The sequence below is a fragment of the Panthera leo genome, chromosome C1 (genome assembly GCF_018350215.1).
Source record: "Panthera leo isolate Ple1 chromosome C1, P.leo_Ple1_pat1.1, whole genome shotgun sequence".
Classification (NCBI taxonomy): domain Eukaryota; kingdom Metazoa; phylum Chordata; class Mammalia; order Carnivora; family Felidae; genus Panthera; species Panthera leo.
Window position 1 is genome coordinate 90,732,199 of NC_056686.1, and position 23,616 is coordinate 90,755,814.

The 23,616-nt window shown below is 40.3% G+C and overlaps 1 protein-coding gene across 1 annotated transcript in view; it reads left to right on the forward strand.

The window, feature by feature from the left end:
• The first annotated feature begins 12,289 nt into the window (after positions 1-12,289).
• NTNG1 (netrin G1) overlaps positions 12,290-23,616 on the forward strand; it is a 386,331-nt gene continuing 375,004 nt past the window's right edge. The window contains exon 1 of the mRNA XM_042953168.1: positions 12,290-12,586. The gene's annotated coding sequence lies outside the window, so the exon portion shown is untranslated. The remainder of the gene's footprint in view (positions 12,587-23,616) is intronic.

A 23,616-nucleotide genomic window follows, 5' to 3' on the forward strand; every position in this document is an offset into this window, starting at 1 on the left:
GGTTTCTGCAAAGCTTTCCCACTTGGGTCCACTGCGTCTCCATCCACCAGTTCGTTATGTAAGCCAAAAAATGAGAGGTCAGTTGTAACTCGTGTTACTTCTTCACCACCTCTGATTGGTTGTGAACCCTGAGGGTTTTACTACCCAAATATATTTTGAAAAAATTTATTTTTTATCATCAGTGTGCCATCACCTCAGTCCATGCCACTGAAAAGTCTGGCCAAGCCCGTCACAATAGCCTCCTCACTTGCATGTCAGGATAAACAATAGTTGATGACGGAAAGTTCTCATTTATAGAATTCCAGCAAATAAAGTGGTGGGAATAATAGAATTTAAAAATCATCATTTCGCAACCCATAATGAAATAATGGGTCTTTGTGATGATCATCTGTAGTTGCAAACACTAGGAGGGGAGTGGTTAATGGATAATTGTATAATGAAGAAACAGGCTTCCATGTTCAGAACCCATCAACTGTACTAATCTCTAAAGTAGGAAAAACAGTTATTATGTGTCTTAAAACATGATGAATGCAATAGGCAGTATACTTGCCTAAAATATTGAACCTGGATCTAGTCAGGCCTTGAGATTTATGGAAAATATAGGGAATTGAGAAATAAGTTAAACAACACTATGAGGAAGCAACCAGTCAAATCTAGAATGTGTGTATTCTACAAGAAAACAACTGCCTAGTTCCTCCAAAAACCCAATGGTGTATAAAAGGTAGAGATGATGGGTGTGGTTTGTTATAGAACAAGAGTCTTAAGAGACATAACAACTAAATACAATACGAGTACCTAATTGTGTCTGATACAAACAATTTGTAAAAATTACATCTGAAGCAATGAGGGAAATTCAGATATGGACTGTATCAAAAATAAAGAAATTATCCTTACATTACACATGAAAATGACAATGAGATTTTTTTTTTTTTTAATTGTTGTATCAAAGGGCTTCTGGGTGGCTCAGTTAGTTAAGCATCCAACTTTGGCTCAGGTCATGATCTCACAGTTTGTGAGTTCGAGCCCCACATCAGATTCTGTGCTGACAGATCAGAGCCTGGAGCCTGCTTCAGATTCAGTGTCTCCCTCTCTCTCTGCCCCTCCTCTGCTCATGCTCATGCTCATGCTCATGCTCTGTCTCTGTCTCTCTCCCTCAAAAATAAATAAACATTAAAAAAAATTTAGTAAAAAAATCTTATATCAGAGATATATAATAAAGTACTTGTGGGTGAAATGACATGATATATGGAATTTGCTTTTAAATAGTCCAGGGGAAAAAAAGGAAGGGTGAAGAAGGGAGGTCAACATATGCTGATCAGTGTTACAGCAAGCTATTACAGCACTTCATTAAACTATTTTCTTTATTTTGTGTCTATGACAAATTTTCCCAGATAAATCATTTTTAGAAGATCATTTAAGTCCTATGGGAAAGAAATGACAATGACTTAGCAAAGGTGGTCACAGTGGAGAGGGAGAGAAATATACACATTTGAGATCTATTTTATTAGGAATTGTTAATGAATTGATGGAGAAGCTGAAGGAAAAGAGAAGAATCGATGGTGATTCCTTGGTTGCTGGTTTGAGCAACTGGTTAGATAATGGTGCCCTTTGCTGAATTCACTTAGACTGCAGAAGAACAGGTTTGGGGATGGATTAAAAACCCAATTTCAGATATTGAGACCTGTTTTCCATTGATGCTGCAGGAAATTACTACATACTCAGTGGCTTAAAGCAACACACATTTATTGTCTTACAGTTCTGAAGGTCAGAAGTCCAAAATCAGTCTCACTGAGCTAAGGTAAAGTGTCAGCAGGACTAGCTCCTTCTGGAACCTCCAAGGGACAATCTGTTTCCTTTCTTTCTCCAGTTTCAAGATGTTGTTCTCATTCCTTGGCTTGTGACCTCACATCACATCCTCTTTTCTCCCTCTGCTTCCATAATCACATCACCTTCTCTGGCTTTGGCTTTCTTGACTCCCTCTTACCCTTTTGATTACACTGAGCCTATTGGGATAATAATCCAGGATAAGCTTCTTAATTTAGTCACACTTGCAAAGTCTCTTTTGCCATGTAAGGTAACATAGTCACAGTTCTAAGGATTAGGACATAGACATCTTTGGTGGGCCATTATTCACCCTGCCTCAAGGTCTAATATGTTTGAAGTGCCTATTAGGTGTTCTAGGGAGGCTGTCAGATAGATAGTTAGAATGTTGAGGCCAGAAAAGAGAGAACTGAGACACTGAATTTGAGAGTCATCAGCATACAGACATGACCTAAAACCAAGGAATGGTTGAGTCTGAGAACTTCCAAATTTAAAGGATGAAGCATCCTGGTTGACTTGAGAGTGAAGAGTCCAGAAAGCTAGGCAAATGCTGCACCCAGAAAGTCATGAAGACATGAAGGATGAACTATGTTGAGTGTGGCTGAGGGGTCAAGCAAGAGAAAAAGTATGCATTGTATTTGGCCTCAAAGATAAAGTCAGTGATGTATACAAGAGCAGTTCCAACATAACTAAAGTGGTTTGGGGGAATGAAATGGATCCAGTGAATGAGGGCAGTGCCTTGGCAGAGCTTTTCTGTGAACAATGTAAAAAGCAGTGAAGATAAGGAAAGGCTAGAGGGCAACGTGGGTCAAGGATGAGGTGTTTTCCTTTCAAGACAAGAGATAAGAGAATATGTTTATTTGTTGACAGAAATCATCTGGTGGAGAGGGAAGGGTTGGTAATGAAGAAGGGTTAAAGGAAGGTAGGAAATTTGGGGCAAAGTACCAATAAGGTTCTACAGCAAAAGAGGAGACTTTCATGGTGGCAGAGTACTTCTCTGGGCATACAGAAGGGAAAGCAGGAAAGATGGGTACCAGTGGAGGCTGGCGGGTCAGTTTGCAGAGCGATCATGAAGCATATGTGCTTTGAAAGCTCTATTTCCTTAGTTCTGGGAGCAGCGAGTGGAGGACTCAGCTGGTGAGGGAAGGTTTGAGAATTGTTCCACCAAGGGAGGTAACTGTGAAATTCCATTTAAAGGGCCAATCTGTCTGCTACCAAAAAAAATGGGGGCAGGATGAAAAGAAGCCTTCCCCTTGTGATGAGATGGAGTGAGAGGTCAGTTTCCTACATCTGATATTTATAAACACATGATTTTGGAGTGATAATTCAATTACAGTCAAATATAATAAACGAATTGATTAGAAGAAAATGTTTCTTTTGAGGTGATGCAGTGGGTGTTATGCTGGCTGCTTGAAATTCATTGTGCAGTAAGGATTTAAATGTTCAACATCTTTTAACGAGTTGTGAAGAAGTACACTTAAAAGTATGTAAAAGCGATAGACTCTTTGTGTTGCCTTAGATGAGCATTTGTCCCTAAATAGTGACATCAGTTAACACCCCAGAGCCCCATAAAAGTAGCTACTTTATTCCAATTAAGATAGAACAGTCTCACTTTCCAGACAGAATAATATTTCACTCATCACCTCCCAAGCCATTAGCAGATGTTATAATGGCTGAAAGCTCAAGGCTGTGTAGATTCAAATTCTCACACAAACATCAGAGGGGCAAAAGCGTATTGTCCCTGGACTAAAATCCTCCAGCCCTATCTTGAGGCTTAGGACTTAGGGCTGTAAGTGGCAGCAATAAAGAGTTAGTGTACTTGAATTCTGTGTTGAGGGGTACAAACCCTTGGGAGTATCTTTCAATGCAGAACCAAAGTTTTATCATAGATGTGGATATGTGTCTCAGTCTCTTCTCCTTGGGAGGACTGAGAGGTATGAGATAGTTATCTGGAGAAAATGACTTTACTGGGAAAGTGTAATAGGATTGTTTATTAAAATACTATCAAATAGGTTGCATTTTTCAACAAACATTTTGGTTACTTTGATTATATTCACAGAAGTAATCTGGATTTTGTTTATTTAATCCAGGAAATAACTCGAGTCAAGAGTATTGGCAGACTGTCTCCTAAGGGATAGAGAGGTTTCTTTCTAGAGGTAGTTAATATCAGCTACATGATGATTTTTCCTTTTTTTTTTTTTTTAAACTAATTTTGTTTTAATAAGATAACACCTGATTATATCTCTGAATTCTGGATGTGGTCTACTGTGGTTACCTGAATACTACAAATAACAACATTAATATTTTGCCTCTGAATAATGCAAAGCTCACAGATTTTGAGAAGTTTTTTCCTATAATCTTTCCTTTAGAAGAGACAAAGTTTACTATTCTCATTTTTCTGAAAAAGAAAGTAAGGCACAGACATTAAAAAGCACTATCCCCAGGGGTGCCTGGGTGGCTCAGTGGGTTAAGTGACCAACTTCAGTGCAGGTCATGATCTTGCAGTTTGGGCATTTGAACCTCGTGTCAGGCTCTGTGCTGACCGCTCAGAGCGTGGACCCTGCTTCGGATTCTGCGTCTCCCTCTCTCTGCCCCTCCCCTCTCATGTTCTGTCCCTCTCTGTCTCTCTCAAAAATAAATAAACATTGAAAAAAAAAAAAAGCACTATCCCCAGATCTATCAGTTTTATTTGACTTAGAATTTAATTCTTATATCACAAAAGTTGTATGGGTAAGCATGAAAATGTAAACTAAATGGAGCATTTAGGACACCATTGAAAGGAGGTTCGCACACCTCCTGCTCTGTCTTCTGAATTCATTTCTCGCAAGACTCCATTTAATTCAGCAAGCATGGATTGAAGACTTACCATGTTTAAGGTGTCTAGAACTTAGAACTTAGGTATCTTAGAACTTAGAAGGCAAAAACATCAATTATTGATCATTTGAAACAGAAACCTGGGGCCCAAACATATTAGGTTCATTCAGTAGGTCTTATTTTTTTAAATTAAAATTGACAGATGGCTACCTATGTTGATGCCATTAGACTTAACAGTTTTGTTCCTGTTATTTTGCTAGCAATAATCATGAAATTCTAATTTGCTGATTTTTCAGTGCATCAGACAGAATTGTTCAAAATTCTTCTCCCATTCAAGAAAAACGAAATAAAACTGTAACTATATGTTTCGTATTTGGCTCCAAATTGGGTAATCAGCAGTCATTTCCTTCCCAGTGGGGGAGGGGCTCCCTCCTATACTTGATATGGCTAGTTCTATACTGATGCATGTAACGACATAGTTGCTAATTGAAGACCGATGCTTATTCTCATGTTATTTTGTTGTATCCCTAATCAGTACAATTTCTTAGATGTACTAGGTACTCAATAAATTCTGACTAATTTTAAATTATCTAACATTTCTGAATTATAGGAATGTTCTATAAAAAGGAAAGAGTTTGGGTAGGCAATTAAACTAGTTAAGGACCCAAAGAAAATTGGAAGTGATTTTTTGAATATGTCAGTTGAAGAGATAAAAAAGAAAAGAAAAGAAACTGGTCACTTTAAGAGAAATAATTGGATTACAAATCTTCTTGCTTTATCAGAGAGGGTTGTGCCTTTGGTGGAAAATAGACTTACACTGCTTTTCAGAAGTCCAAAATATCAAGGTCATTGGCTGAGTAAACAGAAAGGTAAAGAAAGCTAGTGACATTGGAGAGGAAACATATTTTTATCTCTATCTCTGTATCTATCTATCTGTCTGTCTGTTTATCTGTCCTTGGAGAGAGGGAGAAAGAGAGGAATTTACTTTAAAAGGTCGGCTCATGCAATTATGGCAGCTTGAAGAGTCCAAAATCTGATGGGGTAAGCTGGCAGTTTGGAGACTAGGGAAGAGTTGCAGTTCAGGTCCAAAGTCAGCCTACTGGAAGAATTTTTCCTTGCTGGGGGTAGGTCAGTCTCTGTTCTGTTGAGGCCTTCAACTGATTGGATGAGGCCCACCAACATTATGGAAGGTAATCTACTTCACTCAAAGTTTATCAATTTAAATGTTCATCTCATCCAAACAACACCTTCACAGAAAACATCCAAAATAATATTTAACCAAATACCAGGCCACTGTGGCCCAGCCAGGTTGACAAAAAAAATAACCATCACAGAAGATAATTTTCATAGGTGTTCATATTTAGAAAAGTAAGCAATGTGGCATATTTGGGCTATTGAAAAAGAAGATCCATCTTTTGGTGAGCCGTCTGTTTGTTTACTATTAATGTGAACTGACTGGAATCATAGCTATTTTAAACCGGCATTATCACAACAAATTACAGGAACTGCATATGCTGAAAAAAAAATTGGCCAGTAAAACATATTGATGAATAGTTATTGACAGCTTTTATTCAGACATGCATTTGCAGAAGCAAATCTATATTTTTGCAACAGGCATTCTTATCAACAAACTGCACAGGCCATAGTGTGCATATAGTCTAAGCTGAGAGAACATATGAACTGAATATGCAAGACTTTCTCCAGTGTTCACAGACAGCACCTGGAAAATTAGATCCATATTTCGATACAAATATATAGTATAGAAAGGGGATGCACGCTTTTGTGGAAAGCTTTTGCTTGGGGATACTATAACGTTATTTGTTGAAATGCTTATTTCATATAACTGTTTTTTCCCCAAAGGGAACAAAAAAGTGATTGTTTTTTCCTTTGAGAAATATTTAACTACTTCATATCCCAGCCTTTATTACTAATTTTTTAGTTTGGGAAAAGTAACCACAGATATAGAATGTCTGCCAGCCACATAACATTCTGCACTTAGCAGCAATGTTGTGAGGTACCCTAAATTTATTTCATCCGTTTGCACTCAGGGGAGTCCAATGCCAAAACTTGGCATTGCATAAGTTAAATCACTAATTTCTCTTTATGTAAGATAAGTATCCCTTAATTGACTGAAATAATTTTCTAGTTACTGCCAATAAAATCACTACTGGGTCAGATTTATTCACCTTTTTGTTTGTTTGTTTGTTTGTTTGTTTTTGCAAAATAACCACCATTAAAAAAAAATCTATATTTGTGCTCATGCCATTTTTTGTCCCAGAAAAGTGTTTGTTTCTCTTTCAAGCCCTGCTTAAATTTTTTTTAATGTTTATTTATTTTTGAGAGAGAAAGACAGAGTGGGAGGAGGGGAGGGACAGAGAGAGAGGGAGACACAGAATGCAAAGCAGGTTCCAGGCTCTGAGCTGTCAGCACAGAGCCCGACGCCGGGCTCAAACCCACAAAAGCGAGATTATGGGCTGGCGGGTGTTCTGAGACATTGTATGTGTATGCACAGAACATGGCAGGACCAAATAAATATTTGTATCAAGAATAGCCATTATCTTGATGGGCATTCAAAGTGGAAGTGGACAGTTGTGCCATAAAAGTTTCTCTTTAGGGCTTCATGAGATTCAGCCAATGTAGTCCCTCGGGGCTTGGCCCTGAGATGCTCTTCTTGATTGAAAGACGAGCAGATGATGAACTGAGACCAAGCCCCTGGAAGATTCCAGTTCATCAGCCGTTCTCTGTTATGCCCACCCATCAAGTTCTTCCTTTTCTTCTTGCTTTTTGAAAGTTTTACCGGAAGTACTTCCTAAATTTTAGGCACCTCATCTGTTGACTACTCCACTTCCAAAAGCACAAACTTGTTTCTCATCTCCAAAGTTCTTCCTATGGTCCATGCCCCATGTATTCTCCCACCACCAGATTTTCTATTCAAATAAATTAATCTTCTCCTTTAATAATCGACAGTGCTGGTCCACTAAAACAACATCTGAAATCATTAGAAATATAAATACAGGCTATCTGAAACAGTCCCAGGATAGCAAAGAAAAGGAGGAAAAATAAAAGTGTTAACTTCCCACGTTAAAACAGATTGAATGGTCTTACTCTACTATATCTATGCAGGGAAATCAAGAGATTCAATAAATGACATTTTCTCTGGAACTCTCATAAATAAATATTTCTTTTCAAATGGTTTCTTGGAATGCGCCCTGCAATACTTTTCTATTATCTGCTTCCTCTGTGTCCTCTCTAGAAGCAGTTTATCTTCCCATCTCCATCTATTACTATATGGCCAGGTTATCACATTCTAGCAGTGCTGCCTGAGCTCTGGATAGGACAGTTGGGTTCTGAGAAGACTGGGCTAAGGCAAAACAATGCATCTCTTCCTGCATGGTTGAAGGAGAGAAATGCAGTCAGCTCCCAATTCCTGCTGGACTTATCTGGTATTATGAAAGAAAGAGAGGTAGATGAGGTAGGGGGAAAGAAGAAAGAAAGAAAGAAAGAAAGAAAGAACAAAAAAGGAAAGAAAGGTGGAAGAAAGGAAGGAAGAAAGGGAGGAAGGGAGAGAGAAGAAAAGAGAAAAGAAAAGAAAAATGAAAAGGAGGGAGAGAGGGAAGGAAGGAAGGAAGGTAGGTTTCTCAGTCTTGTCACTATTCACATATCCTTGACTGGATAATTCTTTGTTGTGGGGATTATGTTATGTATTGTAGGATGTTTAGCACATTTCTGATTTCTACCCTTCAGGACCTTGAAGTACATCACCAATCCAATTTTAAAGTTCATTTTATTTATTTTTAGAGACAGAAAGCACAAGTTGGGGAGAGGAAGAGAGAGGGAGAGAGAGAATATCAAGCAGGCTCCACACTATCAATGCAGACCCTGATATGGGGCTTGAACCCAGGAACCTTGAGATCATGACCTGAGCCAAAGTCGGACACTTAACTGACTGAGCCACTCAGGAGCCCCACCCCCAATCCAATTTTGACCCACAAAACTGTCTCCACCCATTGCCAAATGTCCCTGAAGGCAAAAATCCCCCCCCCCCCCGCCCCCGAGGTTGAGACTCACACATTTAGAGCCACTGCTTGGCAAGTTTTAGTTCTCTAAAAGGAATTCAAACAGAGTGAAGATTGTATACATTCTTTAAAACTGATATTTAATAATTACTAGAAAAATACATTCCAGCCCAAAAATCATGCACTGTATTAAAAATAGGATGAGATGGTTCATAGAATACACATATTACTGAATGAGATATTTACTATGTAGAACATTCTCCAGTGAGGAGAATGATACTCCAAGAACTGTATGGTGGTAAACCCCATGAACTGTATTAACCAGATGACTGTCTTTCTCAAGCCCATAGAAGAGATTTATACCTCCTCACCTTTTATAGAATAATCTAGCTATATATCTAGAGTGTTGAGGCTTTTTTGTTTAGAAGATTGTTTTTCTTAGCTATTAAAATTCTTATGGCATTTTTATTACCATAGTCAACATTTGTTTATTGTAATGCTAATGAATGCTTTTGGGTTTGGTTGATCTTTTCCAGTAGGATGGTTCAAGAGTGATTTTAACAATTGAGGTTTGCAAAGGGACTGTCATCATGTTGTCTAATTTTTCTTGGTATTTTGAATAAACGTCTTTAAAATTGCTGAGATGTTATGCTCTAGAAAATGACTTGAGTGTTCTGCAATAACAGCTTTTCATTTGGGTTATGAGTCTTAATATTCACTTACAGCACCAATTCTAGTAGTTTCAAATATGCTATTATGAGCCATTTGGAATTTTAAAAGCATTCATAAATAAATGCATACTAGAATAGTTCCAATTGGTTGGATAAGTAATGTACATTTAAAAAATTAAAATAAAATAATATCAAAATGCATACACACTTTGGTTAAATAGAGTGAGTGTCCTTCGAGCCATTCAAATACATTCTTCATCATATTGAGTGAGACTTTCGGAAATGTTGCTTTTGCATTTTATAGCAAATAGCAAATGGTACACTGGCACTGGCAAACGCCAGGAACAGGAATGAAGATTTCAAATAAAAAGAGAGTATTACCTGACTAGCTTCATGAAGAGTAAAAATCCAGCACCTGTTGCCATTTGGTTTTCAAGAAGCCTTATTTACGAAGGACATTGATGGAAAAATATTCAAAGGAATCAGAAACTTTTTTATTATTTTGCACTCAGCCTGATAGTATTTGGAAAGAATCAAATTAGATCACATAGACTGAAAATTAATTAAGTAAATGCTACTTTTTAAAAAGTTTCTTATATAATCAGAAGCTTTACAAAAGAAGAAAGAGCAAATACCCTTATTTTATGAAATTAAAATTTTATTTTTTACATGTTTATTTATTTTGAGAGAGCGAGTATGAGCAGGGGAGGGGCAGGAACAGAGGGAGAGAAAGAATCCCAAGCAGGCCCCTCACTGTCAGCACAGAACCTGACAGAAGGCTCAACCCCACAAAGTGAGATCATGGGTTGAGCTGAAATCAAGAGTTGGATGGTTAACTGACTGAGCCACCCAGGTGCCCCTGAAATCAAAAATTTTCAATCCATTCCTCATCCTACAATTCAAGAATAGTGAAGTCTATAAGAACCACTCTGCCCCTTCTCCTTGCCCAGATCTTTGGGGTGCTTTTCATGGCATGCACATACTTTACTACTGTGTCAGGTGTGACTGGAGTAGAGTCCCCTCCCTAAAGGGATAGACCTCAAGATAAGGGAAGGCAACCTGGCTAGTGTGAGTACATGATTTCCCTCATGAATCCTAATTTCCATTGGGATACATGCAGCCATCACCATTTGAGGTCCTACCTGGTCCTAGTGTGTTAGTACAAAGGGAAAACAAAACTCTTTTACTGGCCTAACAATACCTGTGTCCTCTTAGGCTCAGAATTCTGCCACCTCTGTCATCCTCTCAGATGCTCACTTCCATTTCTCCCCTTCCTGAGCAGCCCCGTCTTCTTCTTGGAAAAAAAATTTCAAGATGGCTTCAGATAGATCTTTAAAGTGGCTATCAATTACCACTGAGGCAAGGGAAGCAAGAACCAAGAGGTTTAGCTTCTCTTTCATTCTTTCTATTCTCTCCTAGCAGTGAGAATAAATCAATATTTTAATAAGCCTATAAATTATATATATATTGCCTCTACCCATATTTCTTCATTCCTCACAAAACTTTTGCAACACCACATTGCCATTTCACAGACTCAGAATGACACTGAGAAAGTCTAGCTGTCTCACCCAAGGTCACAAAACTAGAAGGAGCAGAACTGGGACGGAAGCCCAACTCTGTGACCCAAACCTCTCAGATTCTGTAAAAGTTTCAGATTGGATGGATGAGCCAATGAAGGACAAGATGCTATTATTGAATTTACCCCTTGCTGACTGCAGAACAAGAATTTCAATCCCAGTGTTTAGTTACAGTAGGTAGAATAATGGCACCACAATCCTAATCCCCTTCAGATGGGGAGTTATCCTAGGTTATCCAGGCAGGCCCACATAATCACAAGAGGCCTTAAATGTGGAGGAAGAAGGCGGGAGAGTGAGTGTCAGCCTTACATGATATGAGGACTTATTTGGCCATTGCTGGCTGTGAAGACAGAAGAGGGCAACATACTAACCAAAGGGTGTAGGTAGCCTTTACAGGCTAGAAAATGAAAGAAAATGGAGGATCCCCTCGAGTTTCTAGAAAGCTCAGCTGACACCTTTATTTTGTCCCAGTGAAACATATTGTACACTTTAGAACCCATATGTAAGATGATACCTTTATGTTGTTTTTTTAACTGCTAAGTTTGTGATAATTTGTTATAGCAGCCATAATGCAGCAGGATTCTCAGAGTCATGACACAGGCTTTTCTTTTCAGGAAGCAACTTTATTCCTGCCGGCACCACTCAGTTTGTTCCTATCCGAAGAACTGGGCCTGAACACCATGTGGCATAGTTTTTACGTATGTTTTCCACTTCTTTGTCTTCCATATATGGTACCACACAAACATGTAATCTGAATAAGTGGTCTCATATTACAAGGTCCTGAGGGATGTTGTCACATATGCGTATAACCAGGTTGCCTTGAGGGTTTTTTTCTTTCCTTAGGGAGGGGACCCTACCACAATAGAAAACTGTTACAGAGTCTATTTCAATTTTATGTTTTTAAAATATTGTAATCACAGGGGTGTCTGGGTGGCTTAGTCGGTTAAGTGTCAAACTTAGGCTCAGGACATGATCTCATGGTTCATAAGTTCGAGACTTGCACTGGTCTGTCTGCTGTCAGCACAGAGCCCACATCAGATCCTCTGACCCAGTCTCTCTCTCTCTGCCCATCCCCCACTTGCAGTCTCCCTCTCTCTCTCTCTCTCTCAAAAATAAATAAACATTAAAAAAGAAAGAAATAAAATATTGTACCCACTGTTAGGGTCAGGCATAAGGCAGGGTAAAGATAGGAGTCAGAGGCTAAAAAATTTTAGCAGTCAAAGGCTTTATTTGGGAACTAAGGTCTCAGGTGAGGTTCCGTGACTCAGGAAGAGAAAGAGAGGAGTCAGGGAAGTCGCCCCCAGGTGTGGTGGGGTGGGGTTTTTAAGCTGCAGCGGTTCCGGGTTTGGGTCCAGGTGGGCCTTTTTTCCAGTCAGGTCGTGCAGTTGCTCGGTGATTGGTTGACCTCCAATTCGTTCTGGCACGCTACTAGGGGCTTTTCATTGGGTTGCGTGGGCAAGATGGCCGTCCCCTCTACTGTGGTTCCAAGGACATCCTAACATTCCAACCTCTTATTGGTGATAATGGGCGACGGATCTGATCTGGCTGCTTCCTGCGGGTGTAAGGGCAACGTCATGGTATGTGGGGTCTGAGGTTGGAATACGGGAATATGGCCAGACCACCATCTGATGAAATGTAACCTGGGAAACTTCATGAATTCGTTTTTGTATGAAATGGAGAAAACAAGGTAAGAGCATAAGTATTATGCAGATAGTAACTAGTGGGGTGACTATGGTGAGAAGCCAAGTTAGGAGGGGTGATTTCCACCAGGAGGTTAGGGGGTCTGAGGATCCTGGGCAGGTAGATAGAGTTTTTTGGATTTCCTTTAGGTGTTCTATATTGGTTTCAACTAAGCCTGATTCGTTGAGGTAGTAGCAACATTCCTCCCTCAGGAACAGGCATGTTCCTCCTTTTTCTGCTGTCAGGAGATCTAGGGCTCGTCAGTTTTGTAGAGTGACCTGTGCTAGGGAGTTGATCTGCCTTTGTAAGGCGGATAGGGAGGTTGCTGAGGCTTCTAATTTATTGAGGATACCTCGGCCCAACAGGGGGACGGGGCAGGAGGGGATGACTAGGAAGGAGTGGGAGAAGTGGAAACCATCCAGGCAGCAGGTGAGTACTGGTGTGCATGGGGGAATGGAAGGGGTGACATTTATGCCCATGACCCAAATGGAGGACGGCATGGTGGGGCCGGAATAGCTCAGCAGGACAGAATAGGTAGCCCCCGTGTCCAACAGAAAGGAGATGGACTTACCTGCTACCTGGAGTTTTACCCTGGGCTCAGCGTGTGTCACCGGAGTTACTGAGTCTGGGCCTCATCAGTCGTCATCCTCCATCTCCAGCAGCTGGAAGGCAGAGTCCAATCGGGGTGAAGCCTCGCCATGTGGGGGCATTGTGAGTCTGTCGTCCCCTGGGTTAGGACAATTGGATTCCCAATGGCCCATTTGCTGGCACAATGGGCATGGACTGGTAGGCTTTTGGGGATGGGGACACTGACGAGACCAATGGCCTTCTTGGCCATATTTAAAGCATGGCCCCGGAGGGGGCCGTGGTCTGGAGGGCTTTATTGTGGCTGGCCTCAGGGCAGCTACCTAGGCTTGGGTCTGTAATTGTACCTTTTGTTGGAGACGGGCCTATCACCGTTGTTCTTGAGCTTCCTCTCGGCCATTAAAAACTTTAAAAGCCATCTTTACCAGGTCGGCCATAGGGGTTTGAGGACCATCTTCGGCCTTTTTTAGTTTTTTTTGAATATCAGGGGCTGATTGGGAAATAAAATAGGTGGCCAATACAGTGGCCCCGGCGGGGGTGGTAGGGTCTAGTCTGGTATACTGGGTAAGTGCCTCTGTGAGCCGGCTAAGGAAGGCTACGGGGTTTTCATTGGGGTCCTGTATTATTTCTTGAAGTTTGTTAAAATTTACTGATTTGTTTGAGGTTGCCCTCATGCCTGCTAGTAGGCACTGGATCATCTGGTCCCGGCGCCGGTGACCATTGCCTGCATGTTGGTAGTTCCAATTGGGGTCGGCCGCCGGGACAGCATCGGCCCCTACAGGCATAGTGGGGTCGGTCATGTGGGTTTGGTCTGCATGTTCTCTGGCTGCAGCCTGGATGCACTCCCTCTCCTCAGGGATGAGGGTAGAGGTGAGGATTACATGGATGTCATGCCATGTGAGACTGTAGGCTTGGGCAAAGTATTGGAATTCCTTAATGTATTGGGTGGGGTCAGCCGAGAATGACCCTAGCCACTTTTCAATGGCGGATAAGTCTCGGAGGGAGAAGGGGACGTGAACAAGAACCAGGCCTTCAGGTCCTGCCACCTCACGGAGAGGTAAGAAGGCCACTGGGGTCTGCTAGCTGGGAGGAGCCTGAGCAGGAGTTCGGAATGATATGGGAGGCGAGGGCAGGACAGCTGGGGGTTGGGAGTACAGAGGGGGGCGAGGGCCGGTGGGCGGCATGGCTAGATCTTCTAATGGGTTGGAGATGGGGGAAGTTGGTGAGATGGGGTCTTGGGGGGGGGTGGGGGTTGTGGGCGGGCAAGGAGCATGCGCGCAGAGGGGCAGGAGGAACATAGGTTGGGGCGAGACCTGAGGTCCCAAAAGGCCATGACGTAGGGTATTTCTCCCCATTTTCCCAGCCGATGGCAGAAATTGTCCAGATCGGTTAAGATTTGGTATTGTAAAGACCCCTCAGGTGGCCATTGAGGATCATTATCTAATTTGTACTGAGGCCAGACTACAGTGCAAAGGCGGATGAGTCGGCTGCAATGAAGTTCGCCTTGTAAGCCCAGGAGCCGGAAGTTTTTTAACAGGCAATGGTGGGGGGGTGGTAAGAGATCTAAGTGGTTTGGACTCGTTACTCGCCATTGGTGTGGCAGGGCGAGGTGTCCCTCGCGCTGCAATAAGGGGCATATTGGCGTTCGGGCCTTGCGGCGTGCAGAGGAAAGGAGACTGACTTGCAAGACATCTCTCATGGGTGTCAGCCATAGTTGGAGGAGGGAAGGAGGGGTCTGTCCTACTTACCGGCTCCTGTAGGCGCTTGAGAGTAGGGTGGTTGGCCTCTGGCTTGGCAAGGAGGGAGCTCAGCCAAGGGAGGCGAGCTACTACCTCCCCCCGGGTTTCGCCACCAAATGTTAGGGTCAGGTGTAAGGCAGGGTAAAGAGAGGAGTCAAAGGCTAAAAAATTTTAGCAGTCAAAGGCTTTATTTGGGAACTAAGGTCTCAGGTGAGGTTCCGTGACTCAGGGAGAGAGAGAGAGGAGTCAGGGAAGTCGCCCCCAGGTGTGGTGGGGTGGGGTTTTTAAGCTGCAGCGGTTCCGGGTTTAGGTCCAGGTGGGCCTTTTTTCCAGTCAGGTCGTGCAGTCGCTCGGTGATTGGTTGACCTCCAATTCGTTCTGGCACGCTACTAGGGGCTTTTCATTGGGTTGCGTGGGCAAGATGGCTGTCCCCTCTACTGTGGTTCCAAGGACATCCTAACACCCACAATTAGCAAATAATAAACCAGAAAAAAATCAAAGAAGTTAGTATTCCATTATCATTAGGAAATTCACAGCCTAAAAGCTATACTAAAAATATACAAAGTTTCCAAAGTTTTTCTTTTTTATATTTATTCAAGCATATAATTAATTATTCAATCAACAATTATTTCTGGAACGGCTATTATTAACTTGGTGTTGAGGAGATGGTGGGGGGCAAAATAGGCAAAGTTTCTGTTTCAGAGATTTATGACCAGAAAAATCACAAAATTCACTTCATTGAGTGTTATTTTATGTGAAAATTGGTCAAGTAGAATGAGAGTTCCAAAAGAAATTCACAGTAAAGTCAACTCTGGGTCAAAAGTTGAGTCAGGGTCAGCCCCAGACACTCTCCTCTGGGTCACCCTTTTAGCCGCAGAGCTCAGCAATGCTTTGTTTTCTCTGTTCCAGAACCACTGTCCAATCTCCCCCTCATTCCTCAAGACTAGTCATACGATGGATTTGGCCTTGATAGGCTTTCCTCTTTCTTGCTGTTTCAATTTCTTTTAATATTTTCACTGCTAACACTGAATTACAATATCGTCAACAGCAAAGCCAGGAGGTAAAATTTAAAAGCCTGCAAATGTTCTTACAACAGAGGCTTTGACTCATTTTCTGTAACCAAAGCATTCCCCTGCTACTCTGAGAGGGGTTCAGATAGTGACATTGATATAATTAAGGCCTAAATGTGGATTCAAGGTAGAAGAGAAGCTGCCCTTTTGACCTCACGTGGGCAATTGTGTTTCTAAGGCTCTCCCAAGAAAGGACACTCAATTCACTAGGGTGCTCAATAATTATGCCCTTTGGGCATTTCCTTTGTACCACATCAATTAAAGGGCAATTCTAGGAGGCTTAAGTCAGGAAAACTGTTTTCAAACTTACTTGGACTGTAACCCAGAGGAAAAAGCAGATTTTAATTTCTGATTCAATATTCACTCATAATTGAAAATAAAGTTTTACAAACAACACTTATCCCTTATACCAATGTATTTTAATTTTTTAATTTAAAAAAATTTTTAATAATGCTGACTGATCACACCCCGGAGTTTTCAAAACACTGCAATGATCTATCACGAGGAATTGGTTACACAATGTGACACACAGTGATCACAATTGGAAACTCTGGAGAGGAGTCCTGGATTCAACACTTTTTTAGCTGTGTGAGTTAGTTCAAGTTACTTAACATCTTTGGTTGTGCTTCCTGTTTGTGAAGGTTAATATTTCAGAGGGGTGTGGCAGGGTCCCAAGATTAAATAGTTCAATGTACAATGTTAGTTCCATTATGATAGCAAAAGATAGGATTCAGTAGGCAGAGAGGGAAAGGACAGGACCTGAGATCGCTGGCTGTGGAAAAACACATATTTTGGAACAATGCTGGGAGCATTTGACCACAGCAAACCCCTTAAGAGGAAACCCCTTAAGTTTCCTCTTAAGAATGTAACAGACACCACCTACTACCCCTCAGGTTCCCCTCAGGAATTTGACAGAAGACCTGACTAAAAATAAGTAGCAGGCCATAAAACCCTCCACAAACAAGGAGCAATTTGGCCATAGTTCACTGCTCATACAATGGAATTGAGCCTCTCAGGAATGGACAACACAGCACCTAGAGTTATCCAGGCAATAAGGGTAGGACCTGAAAAGAACCGTGGGGAAGTGAAGGAAGGACTGACCAGAACCTTATAAAACAAAGATCCTTGCCTATAGTCATGAGCATTCACTTTTGAATGTCCCCTCTCAGTAAAGAGAGCTTTCCTACTACTCTTCCTTTCTAATCTTATACTCTAATAAGCTTTTGGCTGCTGCTCATTTGTGTCCACCTCTTCATTCTTGGAAGCAGCGAGACAGCCAACCCCGGGCATTGAGATAAAAAAAAAAAAAGTCCTGCAACACCATGAGGATGCGATTTTCGTGTACTTTGTTCACTGGTGTATCCAGTGATGTGCTGAAGTCAGCTCGCACAAACTCACAACAATTGATCCTATACATCTTCTCCCAACTCTTCATTCAGTGGCATCCTGTTGGCAACTTGAAATCAACCATCATGAGAGTATTTACACCAGGGAAAGCAGCAAGTGCTACAAATCAAGACCCCCTCCCTCTCACTATTATTAAATATTTACTGTATCCCAAGCACCTGATACTGTGCCTGACCTGGTGGCTCTTAATAAATAGTCATCAAATGAATAAATGGAAAAATGGATGTAAAACATTTAAGAGTGTCAACTGATATCACTATCTGGAAATATATATTAATAGAAAGGGCCTTGGGGACTGCTTTCTTGAAAGAAGAGCCACCTAGGAATTGCCTTTAAGGAAGACCTTTCCAATAAAATAAATGGTGCCAAATGACTTCATTTCCTGTTCTGTCACTGTAGAACCAGTGAGTTAAATGGTGATTAAAAAAAAAAAAAGCCATTATGATTTCTTTAATAGCTTTCTCCTCCATTCCCATCTTTGTCTCAGCTGCAAGTAACTAACTTCTAAAATGTCAAAAATCAATTATGTTGCACCGCACACAAACTCCATATATAATTTGTACACACTTTCTTCCAATGGTGATGAGGAAGTAGAAAGTTTGCAGACTAATACTAACTCTTTAGGTGAGAATAATGGAGAAATAAGGACCATTTCCATTCAGCAATACATACTATCTGATTAAAAATAAAATTGTTTGAAAATAATTGATTAAAAATAAAATGATATTGATTAAAAATAAAATAGTAAAAGACATTAAAGCATATTCTGATCCTTCCTTGTATCTCCTAAGACTTCCTTCCACATATTATTATCTTCTCTAAAAATAATTTTTTTCCAGGGAAAGAATAAGTGTCCTTCTCCTATGGGCTTCTATGGTTAATATAGGCACTTGGGTGTGTATGTCACATATTTATCATATACAGCACAATATGATTGCCTGTAATTACCAATTGCCAATGTAAGTGCCTGTCTGCCCCCCACATGAGCAACTAAAGTTTAATGGCTTTCTTTTGTTTATAATTTGACACTCAGAATAATGATTCTACCTTCTAGAGTGCCTGGTACATAATAGTTCAATAATGTTCTCTGAATTCATGATCAAGTTATATACTCATCTATTAATGAAGAGTACTTTATACCTTAAAGATAAACTTGAGACTTTGGAAAACTAAAGAACTAAGAAAAGAGAAAGAAAGAGAGAGAAAGAGAAGGAAAGAAAGAAAGAAAGAAAGAAAGAAAGAAAGAGAAAGAAAAAAGAGAAAGAGGGAGGGAGAGAGAAGAGGAGAGGAGAGGAAAGGAAAGGAAAGGAAAGGAATGAAGGGAGAGAGGAAGGAAGGGAGGGAGGGAGGGAGAAAGGAAAAGGAAAGGAGATCAAACCAATGCCCATTTCTCTTCAGACTTAATGATGAGATGTATCATGGCCACAAGCTATTTGATTTTTGTTCCAAGGCATGAGGGAGGACAGGGATTCCATGCATAAAGTTAACCTGGGGATGGTTCAATGACAAATGAGTAGAATGTCTCCAACATTCATTGCATGGTCAGATAGTTCTGCTGAACAGATACCTGGTTGAGTTTCTTTAGCATCTCTTGAGAAGTTATGTGTACTTGCTTAAATCTCAAGGACCCAGTAATGTTTGACTGAATCTCACTCAGAAACTAGTTACATCCATATTCATTGTTTGAACACATTCATTCAGGGATTGTTTATACTCGTTTATGTTTAAACACAATTAGATACAATCAATAGAAAGGTCAAACATGTATATTTTCACCAAGTTTCAGTTTAAATGATAAATGCAGAGATTAAATAGCAAAACAAGTAACTAAGCAAAACATATCATTAAATTTCAAACAACTGAACTGGTTTGCTTTCCTCTGCATTTGCTTGAGTTTATGTTAAAGAAGTAGTATAATTTCTGTGCTCCTTAGATTCTGCCAAATCATAGCAGCCAATAGTCACATTAAATCAATGCATATTCTTCATCTAAGTCCCTTAGGTGCTGTTGAATTGTAATAAATGCAACTCTCTACTTCAGTGAGCTGGGCTGTGGTCCAGGAGAAAGGAAAATCTTGAATTTAGAGTCTTGGCTTATCTACTGCTCAGCAAGACATTCCAGATTTTAAAAAAGATGCAACTAACCAGTGCGTGTAAATAATGAAACGAGCTTGTTTTCATTGGGCATGGGACACCATACTCAATTTGGGAAATAATTCTTTTTTGTCTTGTTACATTTCAGGTTGTTGTGCCATTACTTAGACATGTGTTTTATCATGTACTATATATCTTTAGATCAGTATTTTCTATTGATACTGCTGGAATTTAAAAAACAAAACAAAACAAAAAACTTACTTCCAGGGGTGGCTGGGTGGCTCAGTCGGTTGAGCGTCCGACTTTGGCTCAGGTCATGATCTCATGAGTTCGAGCCCCGCGTTGGGCTCTGTGCTGACAGCTGGGAGCCTGAAGCCTGCTTCAGATTCTGTGTCTCTCTCTCTCTCTGCCCCACCCCCACCCCGCCCTGGCTCATGCTCTGTCTCTGTCTCTCTCAAAAATAAACATTCAAAAAAAATTAAATTAAAAAAAAAACTTACTTCCAAATCCAATATAGTATCTTGTATACTAACTATGAACTTAGAAAATATAATATGTTCTCTGGTAGTGTAATTATCAGCAGTACCCCCATCAGAGAGTGGAACACAAACACACTCACTTGGGCACATGGGCCAGGGAATTCCATGAATGGACACGGGATATTTTATTCTAAGGGTTTTTGTTTTGCATGAAGAATTTGATCAGAGACTTTTAAATAAATGATTTTTAGTTTTTATTCATTTAAAAATATAATTTTGGACTTCTGAAACAGTTTATGATACAAGTTTCATTAGTTATCTTAAAATTATAGTTTTCATTCATACAGATAATTAAGTAGTAAATGCTTTATCATAAAACCTCCTGTAATATTTCCTGTAAAAGAGAAAGACTATTTCTTTGTGTTAAACTAGTAAGACAACTGTTACAAAACTTAATTACATTTGAAAACATGGTAGTTATGGGAGAGGGGGTTGAACATTGGATGTCAGACCAGGAAAAAAAGCTCTGTTTCATTTCCAGTTTCAAAACACTATGCACTGAGATTTATTTTAGAAGTGAAAGACAAAAAAAGAAGGATGGAGCCTATTTCTTCAGTTTCACGCAGACGCAGACTGTGATTATCTCTGATTCCCAGCAGCTAGCAAGAACAGAGTTAAAATATCCTAAAAAGCAAGGATTGTGTTCTACTTTGTTTCTTCTCCTAGAATCTCTTATTTATCCATTCTTCAAATATTGATTGAGTGTCTGGTTCTCCTGCTAACCACTGATAATGCTGTGGTGAACTCTATCTTCCAAAAACGGCAGCAGACATATTTGCCTCCCACATGCTTTTCCATAATGTGACGGGGCTACTGTTGTCGGAAAGTGGGCTCTGATTGCTCTTCAGTTGGGCTAGCCTTAAAACTTGCTCAAAACCAATAGAAGGTAGTAGAAATGGGGGCGCCTGGTTGGCTCAGTCGGTTAAGCGTCTGACTTCAGCTCAGGTCATGATGTCACAGTTCATGAGTTCAAGCCCTGCATCAGTGCTGACAGCTCAGATTCTGGAGCCTGCTTCAGATTCTGTCTCTGTTTCTCTCTGCTCCTCCCCTGCTCATGCTCTGTCTCTCTCTCCCTCAAAAATAAATAAACAACAAGAACAAAATAAAATAAAAATAAAAAAATAAAAGAAGGTAGTAGAAATGAAAGTGCATGAATGTTGAGGCCAGTCATACATGACAATGCATCTTCTCCCTGGTCCTCTTGAAACTTTTGCTCTGGGGGAAGCCAGCCAACATGTGAGAAGTCCGACTACCCTGAAGCTGCCTGGTATAGAGACCATGTGTAGGCACTCCAGTCAACTGTTGTGCTAAGCACAGTCTTCCTGCCATCCTCACCAAAACATCAGATGTTGAATGAAGCTGTCTGGGACCCTGCAAAATAGCTGGTCTTAGTGCCACAAGGAGTAGGAAATTGTCCAGGCCCTTCTTAGGTTTCTAACCACATCATTATAACATAATTGGGGTATAACATTATTGGGGTAAACTACTGGGTTTGGGATTGCTATGTGCCAATAGGTAACCCTAACAACAACTAATAATAATAATAATAATCGCCTAATAATCGCCAGCATCTATTCAGCTCTTCTTAGGTCTTAAGTATTTATTTAATTTTCAGGTAAGTATTAACATGATCCCTATTTTCTAGTGAGGTCAAAGTAAACTTGCTGAAGATCACAGAGCCTAGAAGAGATGAAGCTAGAATTAAAATGCAAGGCCTGAATTCTGATCTGCTATATTCTGCGAAATCTCTGCCCTCAAGGAGTTCCTAATCCAGTAGAGAAATAAGCCCATTAATAATTATAATAAAATGTGACAAGTATCATAATATGGGCTTCATAAGACGTCATGAGAATTTGGAAGAGAGAAAATATAATTCTCTGTTGAGTGAGGAGACAGGGTAGAAGAGACTCAGAAAGACTTTGAAAAGGAAGGAGAATTTGTTCATGTAGAGATCATGTGCTTGAGTGAGAGAACATTGGATTTATTTTTACCTTCCTTCCTTCCTTCCTTCCCTCCCTCCTCTTTCTGCCTCTTACCCCCCCTCCGCTCTCTCTTAATGGCAGATAAATATGGCTGAAGCAAGAGAGACTAAAGGATGGAAAAGTTTTTTGAGGAGGCAAATGAGAAAAGGTTTGCACGGACCATTTTATTCCATGCTAAAACTTTTGTGTTTTTTTAAATAAGTGATAAGGAATTACAGAAGAAATTTTGATGAAGGAAGTAGCAAAAGAAAGCTTGCATTTTTACAATATAATTTTGCAGTGTGGAAGATGAATTGAAGTGAATTTAGAAATAGGTACTCAAATACATATTTTATATAAAAGAATAAATGGATTAATTTAAATTGTAATTTGGTTTCTCTCTCTCTTTTTACTGCCTTAAGCAGTTTGCCTTATCATTCAGAGCAAAACAACACAGAATACACAAAGTTAATAATAATAGTAACTAACATTTATTGAACACTTATTATGTGTATTGTCATTTAATTCTAACAACAAACCACAATGTAAGAATTGTTAGTATCTCTTTTTTATGTAGAGGGAAATTGAGGAAGACTATATCCAAAATTACATAGCTATTTGGTAGCAAAGCTGGCATTCAATCCAAGGCAGTCGGTTCTAATTAAAACTACAGGTTGTAGGACAGAGTTTAGTGATTGCAGACCCCAGAGCAGATATTTTCACTCTCATTTAGAAATGGATAATATAGAGTCATGGAAAGCGTGATGGTAATATAATGGGAAGGGCACCACCAAAACAGAAAGTTAAGGAAAGGCTTTCTTGAGGAGATTATACGTGAGTGAATTTCAAAGGATGCAGTTTGCCCTTCAAGCCAATGCTTAAAGACTCCACTTTTCCAATTCATTCACTCATCAAATATTTTTGAGCACCTTTGGTGTCAGGCACCTATACCAGGAAAATAAAAGAAATAGCTAACTTGTAGCAGGTAGAGTCAATGAACAAACAATAACAAATAACAAGTTAACATTATGAAGGAGAAGTACAGCGGTCTATATAAGCCCCTCAAAAAAGAATTCTTATCTAATCTGAAGAAGTAAGGTTTAAACCAAGTAATGGGACTCCTAGGTGATTCAGCTGGTTGAGCATCTGACTCTTGATTTCAGCTCAGGTCATGATCCCAGAATCATGGGATGGAGCCCTGTGTTGGGCTCCGTGCTGAGCAGGGAGCCTGCTGAAGAGCCCTCTCCCTGCTTGCGCTCTCTCTCTAAAGTGAGCAAGATTTTTTTAATTAAAAAAACCCAAGTGCTAAAGGGTAAGAGCTATTCATGTAAAGTGGGAGAATGTGATACAGGAAGAGTATTCCAGGCAGAGAGAAAGTCACCTCGGCAGGCAGAGAGGTGGGAGAACACAAGGAACTGCCATATGGCAAGTCTGATGACAAGAAAGATAGTGCTGAGCAGAATTATGAATGAAAGGTAAGGCCTCATCCATAGAGAGTTTGATGGTATCATGTGGACTATGGAACCGTTTGAAAGTATTTTAAAATCTGATACAGTGTTTATTAAATTCACTCTGGCCACTGTGTGGAAGGACACAAGAATGGAAGTGAGGAAACACTGGGAAAGGTGGATATATTTTAAATA